Source organism: Triturus cristatus, chromosome 6, assembly GCF_964204655.1.
Source record: "Triturus cristatus chromosome 6, aTriCri1.1, whole genome shotgun sequence".
Taxonomy (NCBI): domain Eukaryota; kingdom Metazoa; phylum Chordata; class Amphibia; order Caudata; family Salamandridae; genus Triturus; species Triturus cristatus.
The window spans coordinates 146,278,496-146,291,605 of record NC_140589.1 but is presented as its reverse complement, the minus strand read 5'-3'; positions in this window follow the sequence as shown (position 1 = coordinate 146,291,605).

Below are 13,110 nucleotides of genomic sequence, written 5' to 3'. Positions count from 1 at the left end.
AGTAGCTGCTGTCGCCCTGGTAGAATGGGCACACAGCCCCACTGGAGGTTCCTTTTTAGCCATAGAATAACAGGCCTTGATACACAAGACGACCCAGCGGGAGATAGTCCTCTTGTGAACAGCCTGGCCTTTCTTGGAGCCTCGTAGCCAACAAAGGGCTGGTGATCCACCCGGAATGCTTGGGTGCGATTCAGGTAAAAGGAGAGTGCACATTTTGGGTCCAGACGGTGGAGCCTCTCTTCCTCTCTGGAAGGGTGCGGAGGCAGAAAGAAAGTGGGTATGGGGATAGTCTGCCCGATGTGGAAGGCAGTGACAACCTTTGGCAAGAAGGAAGGACGAGTACGAAGCACAACCTTGTCCGGATGAACCGACAGAAAAGGAGACTTACAAGAAAGAGCCTGAAGCTCACTCACTCTCCTGGCAGAGGTGATAGCCACCAGGAAGGCAGTTTTCAAAGTCAAAAGACGTAAAGGAAAACTGAAGCGGCTCAAAGGGAGCGCACATGAGATAAGTCAAAACAAGATTCAAGTCCCACTGAGGCAATATGAAAGGAACAGGAGGGAACATATGCGTAATGCCTTTTAAGAATCTCTGTACAACAGGGGACTTGAAAAGAGAAGGCTGATCTGGAAGCCTCAGAACGGCTGAAATGGCCAAAAGGTAGCCCTTGATAGTGTCCAGAGCAGAGCCTTGCTAGGCCAGAGAAAGAAGGAACAAAAGGACCTCAGAAAGAGGGACAGAAAGGGGGTCCACAGTCTTGGCTGTGCACCATGCCACAAACTTGATCCACCTGCAGGCGTATACCGATTTAGCGGAGGGCCGCCTGGCCGCCAGAATGACATCACAAACTTCGGGAGGCAAGTCATACTGAATCAGCTCTCACCGCTCAATCTCCACGCATGTAGGTGGAGGTTGGACAGGTTCGGGTGGAGAACCGTCGACAGAAGACCCTCCCGCCGAGGCAGTCGGATCGGGGGATCCAGGCTCATACTGAGTAGCTCGGGATACCAAACTCTTCGAGCCCAGTCCGGAGCCACAAGGATGACTTGGGCCCGGTCGTGCCTGATTTTCTTCAGCACTCTGGGTAGAAGAGGTATAGGCGGAAAGGCGTACAACAGACCGCAGCTCCACTCGCGACGAAAAACGTCGCCGAGCGAGTGCCGCCTTGGAAATTCCAAAGCGCAAAACTGCAGACATTGAGCATTCTCTTCTGTGGCGAATAGATCTAACCAAGGCTTTCCCCACTGTTGAAATAGACCTTGCGCCACCTCCGAGTGAAGACGCCATTCGTGATCCATCAGACACTGGCAGCTGCGTTTAAAGAACCCGCCAGGTGTTGAACCGTCAAGGAAATGCCATGACGTCCCAGCCATGTCCAGAGGAGTAGAGCCTCCTGAAATATGGTCCACAACCCCACCCCGCCCTGTTTGTTGCAATACCACATGGCGGTGGTGTTGTCTGCGAACACCTGCACTACCTTCCCCCTGACAGAGGGAAGGAATGCCTTCACTGCAAGAAGGATCGCCCGAAGTTCCAGAAAGTTGATTATGGAGCCGGGACTCCGCCAGAGACCAGAGGCCTCTGATCTCCGCCTCTCCCATGTGGCCGCCCCATCTCAGGAGGGACGCATCCGTCACCACTGTGTGCTCTGGTTGGGGAAGGGGGAGGGATCTGCCGCGGACCCAATGCTGATGCGCGAGCCACCACTGCAATTGTTGTGCAGTGCCCTCCGAGATCTGGACGGAGTCGGACAGGTTCCCCTGATGCTGCGCCCACTGGAACTTCAGGTCCCACTGCAGTGCCCGCATGTGCCACCTGGCATGGTTGGTCAGCGGATGCAGGAGGCCATGAGTCCCAGCAGCCTCAAGGTTGTCTTGACCGAAACCCAGGACAAGGGCTGAAAGATTGGAATCATAGTCCTGGACTCGCTGTTCGGAAGGATAAACCCGAAACTGCGCCGAGTCCAGAACCGCTTCGATGGAGAAGCTTCTGGGAGGGAATCCGGTGCGACTTCGGCAGGTTGATGGAAAATCCCAGCAAATGCAGGAGGTCGGCCATAGTCTGGAGGTGGGAGACGACAGTGTGGGGCGAGCCCGCCTTGAACAACCAGTCATCAAGATAGGGGGAAGACTGAAACCCCTGATCTGCGCAGATGAGCTGTGACCACCGCCATCACTTTTGTGAACACCCAAGGGGCGCTGATAAGGACAAAGGGGAGCACGGTGAACTGCAAATGCTCCTGGCCCACCGTGAATCGCAGGTAACGCCGATGGGCCGGCAGGGCGGGAATATGAAAGTAAGTGTCCTGCAGGTCCAGTGCCACCATCCAGTCTTCTGGGTCGAGAGCAGACAAGACGTGAGCCAGAGTGAGCATTTTGAACTTCTCCTTCCGGAGGAAGCGATTTATGCTCCGAAGGTCTAAGATGGGACGTAGACCCTTGTCCTTCTTTGGAACCAAGAAGTAGTAGGAGTAACAACCACGACCTACTTCTGGCATTGGAACGCGCTCTATGGCCCCCTTGGTCAAGAGGGCCGTAACTTCCTGCTGGAGAAGTGCCAAATGATCCCCTGACTTGTGGTGGAACTGCGGTGGCATGGCTGGGGGGGGGTAGACTCGAAGGGGAGGGGGTAGCCCCATCGAACAATCTCCAGAACCCACCTGTCTGATGTAATGGTGCGCCAGTGGGGGAGGTGATGACGAATCCCGCCCCCCACTGGCGTCTGGTGGGCCTGAAACACCAGACTAGGAATGTGTGGAGGCACTAGCAGCGGGGGTGTTGGAGGACTGACCTGCACGCTGGCCCTGTGACCCGTCTCTGCGAGCCCCACGTCAGCAGCTGCGCTGGGACTGGTACTGCGCAGGCTTGTTCTGAAATGAACACGTTTGTACGCCCCTTCCGGAGCTTCGAAAGGAACGAAAGTTAGAAGCGGAAGGAGTACGTGTAGCCGAAAGGACTAAGGACTTGGCATTGGCCTGAGAGTCCTTGAAACGCTCCAACGTGGAATCCGCCTTAACACCAAAGAGGCAAGTGCCATCAAAGGGCATGTCCATCAAAGTATTCTGGACATCTGCCGAAAAACTAGTCGTCCTCAACCAGGCATGACGACGGAGCGCCCCCGTTGTGGGAATCACCCTACCCAGCGAATCTGCGGTATCAAGACCACAACGTATAGTGAATTTGGCCGCGTCTCTCCCCTCCATAAGAGCTTGGGAGAGAACTGCCCGGGCCACCTCTGTACACTGAGGTAGCACTTGTTCAACCGCATCCCATACAGAATGGGAATAGCGGCCCTAGAGACAGGCAGTGTTCACAGACCGCAGTCCAGAACTTGCAGAAGAATAAATCTTCTTGCCAAACTGCTCCAACTTCTTGGATTCCTTGTTAGGTGGAGCAGAAGGAAATGCACTCTGAGACGTCGAGGCCTGAACCACCAAACTCTCAGGTGTAAGGTGTTGGGTGAGGAAGGCAGGGTCGCCCGGGGCCGGGCGTTGGCTTACACCCTTGTCCACAGAGGCCCCTGTGTCGGGCCGGGACCAGGTGCCCAGAAGCACATCAGTAAGTGCATCATTAAACGGCAACAGCGGTTCTGTAGAAGAAGAGTCTGGCCGAAGCACTTCAGTCAGTAGGTTGGTCCTGACAGCCACAGTAGGAAGCTCGAGGCCAAGAGCCTCGGCTGCCCTACATAGCACCGGGGAAAAGGTACCACTCTCCTCCATAATAGCTGAAGGGGATGGTGAACCAGGCGCCGGAGTGTAATCCGGGCCACCGGCCTCCGCCTCATCCCAGTCGGGGACAGACTCGCACAGTGCTGCGAGAGGGTCTTCAAACTCCTCCCAGTCCTCCCCTTCCTCCACAAGTGGACGAGGACGTGGGTGAATAAAAGGGTAAAAGTTCCCCATCGGCGTCAGGATTGACGTTGGGAGACATCTCTCGGCACCATGTCGACGTCGGAAAAGAAGTTGATGCCGGCGTCAGCCAGCATCGGCATTGGCGACGTCGATGTTGGCGGGGGCCATACAGGGTCCACCGGCAAGACTGAGGAGCCATGGCCGGAGCCATGGAGGCCTCTGGGCATCGACGACGTCAGGGGCCGGCGACGTTTAGGAACGCGGAACAGTGGGGCCCGCGGGGCCCGAAGGCATGCCAACGGGGCCACACTGGCCGAAGATACGTGCCATTGCAGACACGAACTCTTGCAATTCGGCTGGAGTCGCCAATTGACCCAGGAAAGGTGAGTAAGCAACGGTAACTGCTCAGGCTCCATTGGAGCCGCAGGGGCGGTGCCACCTGCCCCCTCAGCCACGTCCCACGACCGGCGAGGACGAAGAGCGGCGACGCTTCGACTTCTTGTGCTTCGCCTTACCTGACTCCGAGTGCTAAGACTTTGAATGATGGTGCTTGCTCTGCGACTGGGCCCTCGACCTCCCACGAGACCTGGAACAACGTGGGGCCGACTCCCGGGCCTGCAGCCACTTTCGGGACCGTTCCCGCAAAGTTTTCGGGGCCATGGCCCGGCAGTGGAGGCACGACTCGGTGTCGTGGCCAGAAGTACTGGAATCTGGTTGCCAGCGAGCTCCCGACCATTGAAGAACCTATCTTCGCGTTTAAGCGGGGCAAGAATGTGAAGGACAGTGTTGTCAAGGCATACCTTGAACCACCTAAACCACGGGGTCTCAGGGAACAGTTGGGCCTACCTCCCCTCGTGGGCCATTACAAGTGTGGCCAATGTAAAGCCTGTCCTTTGGCAATAGAGGGTTCTTCCTTCACCCATAACAACAGAACATATAACTCATCAACTTTCACGAATTGCAACAGCTCCAATCTCATATATGCGATAAGATGTCCTTGTGATTCCCTCTATGTGGGGCAAACAACACAAAAAATCAAAGCGAGGATATTACAACACATGAGTCGCATTAGGTGCAAGACGCAAGGGGCCCCCATGGTGGATCATTTTCTGGCACAAAGCCATCAGCCTGAAGACTTGAAATGGTGGGTGCTAGAAAAGGCAAGCCTGGCGCCTAGAGGGGGATCAATGGTTTTGAATCTAAAGAGAAAAGAATGTAGATGGATTCATTCTCTTAACACTGTCCAGCAAGGTCTTAATAGCCTCGAGGAAACATCTAGAGAGATGGGTCAACTATGATACTCCCCTTCTGTAGTCTGTATATATGAGTGTGTCATCAGGAGCTCGGTCAGTCATAATTTCAGCTTGATAGTTTCGTTGTAAACTGGCATTTTCACATGTGGATTTGGGACGGCCCTCAAACTTTATTCACCCAATGTTTTTGAGCTTGCCATTCTAAAAAGTTGTTTTATTGCACATTTGTGATGTAAACAATAACGCATGTTTTCCCTTGAAACTATTTCACATGTTGATTTGGGATGGCCCTCAATTTTCATTCATCTAGTGTTTTTGAGTTTGCTATCCTAAAAAGTTGTTCTATTGCATATTTGTGATGTAAGCAATGACGTATGATCTTTCCTTAAAAAAATTTGTCAACATGAACCAGTCTTATATTATATGTATTTGCACATGCAGGTATGGGTCTGCAAATTATCTTGGTGAACATATACATAATGTACTGATGTTTTTAACTACATGCACTCTCGAGCCAAGCACGCGTACAATCTTGTACAAATACCAACTGTTTCTGGTCCTATAAGTGATTACAGTTGCCGGTTAACTCCATTGACACATAGCTTTATCTCGTGCGCGCGAGAGTAGTCAACACGTTCTGGCATTGCTGCACACTTATATTTAACTATCTCCTATGTGCAAGAATAGTCCGCACTGCTCGCCGGTTTCTTATCTTTTTAACCGCTCATTTATTGAGTTAACCACGTAGTTTGACACAGTGTCTGTCCCAGCTACCTACGTCAGCCAAGCGCGCGATCGTTCCCGCGCTGGTCTCAGCTGCTTCAGTCCTCTGAAGCGTACGTGGTTGCTAGGCAACTCGCCTGACACGTCACTCTGTCTACGTCAGACAGGACTGCCCCGGCTTCCTTTCATTTAGCAGCCGTTCTGTCAGTTGCGGCTTCCTCCGACCAAGAGAGGAGGTGCTGCAGCGTGAGTCATGATCGCTTAGCTTCGACTTCTAATTCAAGTAAGCACTCATTCCCCGTTTCAGTTATCATGGATTATGTACCCGGTCACGATTGTGTCTTCAACGAATGCTTATCCTTACAGAATTTGATTTCGGATTGGTTCTGACGTATTCCACTCACCGGACTCGGTACGCCCGTTGAGGTGAGCCCCTTTTAAGCACCGTTGTTGGTTTTTCATAACCCGTGATTGCCGTGCCTAATTTCCAAAACCAGTTACAATGGGGGTTAATTAGTGTATTTACTAACCCTCACTCTCCCCTTTTCGTACTCACTCTAACATCATAGAGGCGCATTCTCATTTTTGATTAATGACGGCATCACACGCTCCACTTTGACTTACAGAGACCACATTTGATGAGGCGCTCTTTCTACACGCGAACAGTTGATTGCCAGGCCATCCTAGACCACTGGCTAGGTGAGTTATGGCCATTTTATTCGGGACCACACATTAAAATAATCGCACATTACATTATTGATACGTACTTTACTTGCTCTTGCAGGTTGCCATCGTTTATTTTAATGTCCTGATGAAGACCCTGCATGACGATTTAATGTCGCTTACACTGGGTTGAAACGTCGACGATAACTGCTAGGACCAGTTCAAGACCTGTTTTCCATATATGTTTTGATTTATTCGTGAAACGGTGTCATTGTGATTTTCCTTGATACTGGCCCTCCTCATGTATATTGTGTACATAAAAAGTTTTTTCTGTATTTGATCACTGTATATACTATGCACAATTCTGTCACTTTTGTCACCTTGTCACTGACTCACTGACTCACTTTACAGTTTATTACGTTGGTAACCTTGCGTTACAAGTGATATGGGTGTTTTCATATAAATGATGAAATTTATATATAAAGAATGACATCACACCCTCCAAATCTAGCGTCACCGTGATTTGTACTTTTAGATTGTGTGGTCAACTCTGGATTGATTCCGTACCTTTTTCCTTTTTTTCTTGATTCACTTGCATAACAAAGCAATTGTTTTACTCATACCCGACAGAACCATTGTTTTCTTGTAATAAAGTGGTCACGCCCCAGGCAGAAAAGAGACTCACGGTGCGGGTCAGTCAGCGACATCGTGCGCGGACAGGCCCTGCAAAGCCTGAAACCAGGTATCCCTATGCACCAGGGGTAAGTTTACTTACAAATTATAACAAACAAATACTTAGTCAACAAGTGACGGGGCACCGCTCTCTCCGGATCTGCCCTTGCTGGCGCGAAAAAAAGAAAGAACTGACATCAGCGCGCGTCTAAGTAGCTCCAGTGATGTAATCTCTGCGAATACGACACCAACCATGCACGCGGAGCTGTACGACGCCGCCTATCGACATGCAGGTGTACTGTGGACGAAAGCTTTCTGGATCCAGTCTGATGCCTGGGGATATTCTAAGGTAAGGAATCTATCACTAACGTGTCTCTTTCAGATACCCTGTGCACTGGTGTATAAACTATCTTTGCAAAGGAAGCACCTCTCACTCTACTAATCACTCAAAGGAAGTGAATGGTATGGCAATATCAAGACAAGACCGATGAGACAAGACCAACTAATTAGTTGAGTCATACCACTGTATGAGACAGTTATCACCAATGTTTAAAATCAGTACTGAGAAGTGGGATTACCCCTACATCATAGGTCGTTTTCAGAATGAGGAAGCATTCATAAACAAAAGGAATAGCAATACCAAGTAGGGGAGAGGAGTTGGCCTAACCGCTAGGGCGGTCGACCTCAAATCTGGGGAACCAGGTTAGAGTCTCGGCAAGGTCACGCAGAATCTGGGCAAATCACTTAATCTCCCCGTGCCTAAACAAAATATGAATGTGTCCTCATGTAACGGAACTGGTGCTCGTGTAAAGCGCTCTGATACCCGATACCTTCGGGTCAAGTTCGCACTATATAAAACTCTGAAAAAAAGGGAAAGATAAAGTGTAAGAAGCTGGCTCTGTATATACACTATACCAAAGTGAGGTATAGCGTGCACAGAATCCAGTGGAACTTCAAAGGTAGGCAGAGGTAAAAATAGATAGCACCTTACTCTCTATTTGTGGTAGTGTGAGCGAGCACTAAGGCTTTATTAGAGGATAGTGTTAAGCATTTGTTGTACACACTCAATCAGCAAATGATTGTCACACACTCAAAGACTGAACTCAGACCAATGTGTTTTTGTATAAAAATATTCTTTGTTATTGTATTTCCTAGAACCAAGCAAGCCTGGCCCAGGTAAGTGATTTATACTTTGCAGTAATAATACAATTTGAATTGCAGTAGAATTACTTCGTAATGCAATACTTTGAAATATTGTACATATACTTTGTATTGACTTTTCAATAGGATGTCAAGTAAATTACTTTACAGATTATTTTTCCTACACAGTGCAGTATACCTAGATACTAGACTGGGACATTTCCTGTAAATAGGTAAGTAAAAGCGTTTTGGTTATTTTAGAGATTTTAGAGATTTTCCAACTCTACACTAAAAAACTTTTTCATAGAAAACAGTCAATGTTACCCTATGGGAGAAAATAGTGTTATCGGTTCAGAGGCAAGTATTTTGTTGTGGGAGTGGGGTTAGACTCAGGGGTCCCCCAGGGTTGAGGATGTACTCTCAAAGCACCTTCAGCGACACTAGGGCGGCCAGGTGTAGAGTGCGGAGGCCCAATGTTATTCAATGGGGAATAAAGGACCTCTGGTTGGTGGCTGCTCAAGAGCAGGCCACGAGGTTGTGGGAGCAAAGCTCCTAGACTTACGCTCAGGGCAAATGGGGTTTCAAGTTAGCACCAAAAGTACACCCTCAGCGGCACTAGGGCAGCCGGGTGCTGTTTTGTCATCGGGTGCCCTGTTACTTTCAGGGGGGTTTCTCCGGTTTGCAAACACACTGGGGACGAAATTCTTCTTGGAGCGACCACCACTTGGAGAGGTAAATTGGGATGCTGGGGGTTGGTTAGACACCGTCGGTTGGGGCGTCTGGTGCAGGGGTGTCTTTAAGGGTCGGATCTTATAACTAGTTCCTGGTCGCAGTTGGGAGGGACTTTCCGTATTGAGGCTGCAGGCTTGAGCAGGTTAGGCATCACTGGATCTCGGGTCAGGATCGGCAGGGAGACCTACTTGTGGTGACGGGCCACTGGAACTCGGGCCATGGGCGACGGGTGCAGAGTGGTGCAGACTCGCAGATTTCGCCGGAGCTGGAGTCTATTGGTGAACCAATTCGGTGTTCACAGGAGACAAAGTCTTTTCCTTGGGAGGCAGGGCAGGTCCTCGGGGTTCTTGAGGTTGCTGGCTGCAGGACACACTGGAGTTTTGCTTCTGCAGGTTCGAGGTAGGGACAGGCCAGTAGGGCTAGGGCCAAGTCGTTGGGCGTCCCCTTCTTAGCATCGGCACGATTGTTCAGTCCTTCTTTTCTTCTTGGTTGTTGCTTGTCTGAGGAGGCAAGGTTCAGGGGTGCCTCTAAATACTAGCTTTAGGGGCGTTACAGGTAAGTAAAAGGTTGAGAACAATAGGTCCCTTCCTTGGGTTGGGTACATCCCCTAATATGCCACCCTCCAGTGGGAGGGGGGCATATGCCTCACTCTGGTTTGCTGGGTCCCCCCATCTGCAAGATGGCAGGGACTGAGAGTTGTGCTTCACCTCGCCACCCCCACCTGAGGGGTGTGGTTGGCACACCTCCCTTCCTCACTTGGTTTTCCCGCCGGTTCTCCCGCCCAAAGTGGGGGTCTGAACCAGTGGTGACTAGTTGCTGGAAGCAGCAAAAGGCCTGGGGAAGCTCACAAAAGCGGTAAACCTTTGAAGCGTCCCGTTCATGGACCCTGCCCATCCTGGGGGAGTAGGCTTGGCACCTCGTCTCAGGATGTGCATTGTTTCAGACCCCTGAGAGCAGCAGGCTCTCGACCCAGGGGTCCAGAAACGTGTGGTGGCGGCAGCTGGCGAGCAGCCACTCAGCCTGGACACTAGTATTAGGTAATTTTTCAGCCTGGCTGATGAGGGGCGTTACCCTGAAACCAGTCCCAGGGTGCTTTTTTCCAGTCCAGGGAAGACCTGGCTTGGCAATTTGGGTTGGACTGTTCCCATGAGGCACAGGGACAAGACTGATTTGCATATGGCTGGGTCTGAACTGGGTTGGCGAAGTGAGCTAAACAACGATGATGGATTCAACCCAGATCGGTGACTGGGGCGAGTGTCTGAAATGTTTCAGGGCTCCGTCCATCAGCTCCTTGTGTCAGAAAAGGAATAACTACAGATTGTCCGCAGTGCGGGGAGGATGGGCAGGGTGTTAAAGAATCTGCGGCTAGACTGTGTCTCTACCAGATAATACGTTACCGAAGGTAAGTAACTTGTTCATCTGATAGAGACATCCAGCTGCAGATTCCATAACTTTTTAATTAAATACAACAGCTAAACCCACCAGAAGAGGGTCTGCAAACTAATCATACCAAATGTTCTCAACGAGAATCAGCGAGTCACAATCAACAATCGATCAATTATGTGTGGAAACAGTTAAAAAAAAGTTTGGACTCTCTATAAAAACTGTGGCAACGACCACAGATGATGCAAATAACTGCTCCCAAGGCATGGCGAAAAACCAAGCATTAAGGGAAGTGGGATAATATCCTACGAAAAGACATTTGACAATAGTCAGACGTTAGCATTGAACCCCAAGGCTAAGTGAACTCCAGACCCAAAAGAGCCAAAGGCAAAACTAATGCTGTGTAAACTGCATCCTCTACAATGGTAAAGAAATTCTTGAAGGAAACCTGTCCCTACAAAATCCGAAAAGGACTTTCAAGACCCATTCCATTAACATCAAGTTGAATAAACCCATTCATTCCAAGATCTGAAGGATCAATTCATGAGCAAGAAAGAGGAGTTACAACCCAGCTAAGGAATAACCAAATCATAGTACATCCCTGGAATAAAGAACTCTTGGACCAAATGACCACCTGAGGGTTTACATCATGCTTACATCTTGTAGCGATGGAAAGACAATCAAACAGAAATGAACCAGTTATAATTATATCACACACCAAAAACCAACGGTGTAGAGAAGCAAACCATCTCACAAACAAAGCTTTTCATTTTATAAAAAAAATAAGGATAAATATCCTTTCTACCAAATAAATAATTGAATTACATAAAATATGAAACATAAATGCAACACACTTTTGTATACCTCGTATACAAACCAATAGACTGAACTTAACAAGTTACTTTCCTTCTGTAACGATATATCTGTAAGAGACATATTAGTTATGGATTCCTTACCTTAGAATTACCCCCAGGCGTCAGACTGGATCCAGATAATTTTTCTTCAGCAGTACCCCTGCGCGTCGGTAGGATGCGTCGGTCGACTCCACGTTCGTCGTTGGGTCACTGGAATGACGTCGCAGTATCTACTTAGACGCCGCCCCTGTGCGCTGACAGCCCTTTACACGACATTACACGCCAGAAGCGCTGAGCCGTGCAAGACGCTGACCACTGGTGCACAAACCTAGGGCACTGAAAGGGAGTCCCTTACTCTAGAAGTCAGTTCACAGAACGGGGAGGATGAGATATATAATTACCGCAGTTAAGTAACTTGTTCATCTGAAAGAGACTATTAGTTATGGATTCTTTCCCTTAGAATAGATACCCCAGCAATACCAACCCCGGAGGTGGGTCTGCAAACTAAGTTCACACCAGAAAGTCCTGGAGAACTGAACAGCCAAAGAAGCCATCTTACTGGACTTGACTATCCAGACAGTAATGTTCAGTGAACGTGTGCAGTGATGCCCATGTGGCTGCCTGGCAGATGTCACTGAGGGGGAACTCCACGTCCCAAAGTAGTAGTGGCTGCCGTCACCCTGGTGGAATGGGCGCACAACCCTACTGGAGGCTCCTTTTTCGCCAAGGAATAACAGATTTTAATGCAAAGAACGACCCATCGAGAGATGGTTTGTTTTTGCACAGCCCGACCTTTCATGGCACCCACATTGCAAACAAAGTTGATCATCCATCCGGAATTGTTTTGTGCGATCCAGATAAAATGATAGCACACGTTTTGGATCCCGACAGTGGAGCCTCTCCTCCTCTTCAGAAGGATGTGAGGGAGGGAAGAAGGTAGGCAAAGTGATGGTCTGTCCTATGTGGAAAGAGGTAACCACTTTGGGAAGAAATGAAGGTCAAGTTCGAAGGGCAACCTTGTCCGGATGAACAGCAAGGAAAGGAGGTTTAAAAGAAAGAGCCTGAAGCTCACTCACCCTGTGAGCAGAGGTGATAGCAACCAGAAAAACAGTCTTTAAAGTCAATAGTCTGAGAGGACAATTATGTAGTGGCTCGAAAGGAGCACACGAGGTAGGTCAAGACCAGATTCAACTACCACTGGGGCATTACGAAAGGAATAGGAGGAAAGAGGTGAGTAATGCCCTTAAGAAATCTATTTACAATAGGGGACTTGAAAGGAGAAGGCTGATCAGGAAGGCGAAGAAAGGCCGAAAGATAGCCTTTAAGGATGCCCAGAGCAGAGCCCTGCTGGGCCAAAGAAGGATACAAGGGCAGAAAGGGGATCTACAGCCTTTGCTGTGCACCATGCCACAAATGAGTTCCATCTACAGGTGTATACCGTTTTAGTTGAGGGGCGCCTGGTTACTAAGATGACATTACAGACTTCGGGAGGAAGGTCAAAAGCTGTCAACTGGCGCCGCTCAATCTCCACACAAGGAGGTGGAGGCTAGACAGATTTAGGTGGAGGACCGTCCCCTGCTGCCGCGACAGAAGATCCTCCCAAAGAGGCAGTCTGATCGGAGAATTGATGGCCATGTTCAAGAGCTCGGGATACCAGTCTTCATGCCCAATCCGGAGCAACAAGAATGACTTGGGCCCGGTTGCGCTTGATCTTCTTCAGCACTCTGGGCAGAAGTGGTAAAGGCTGTAAGGCGTATAGAAGACCGCAATTCCACTTGCGACGAAAAGAGTAGCTGAGCCAGTGCCGCCTTGGAAATTCCAACGTGCCGAACTGCTGACA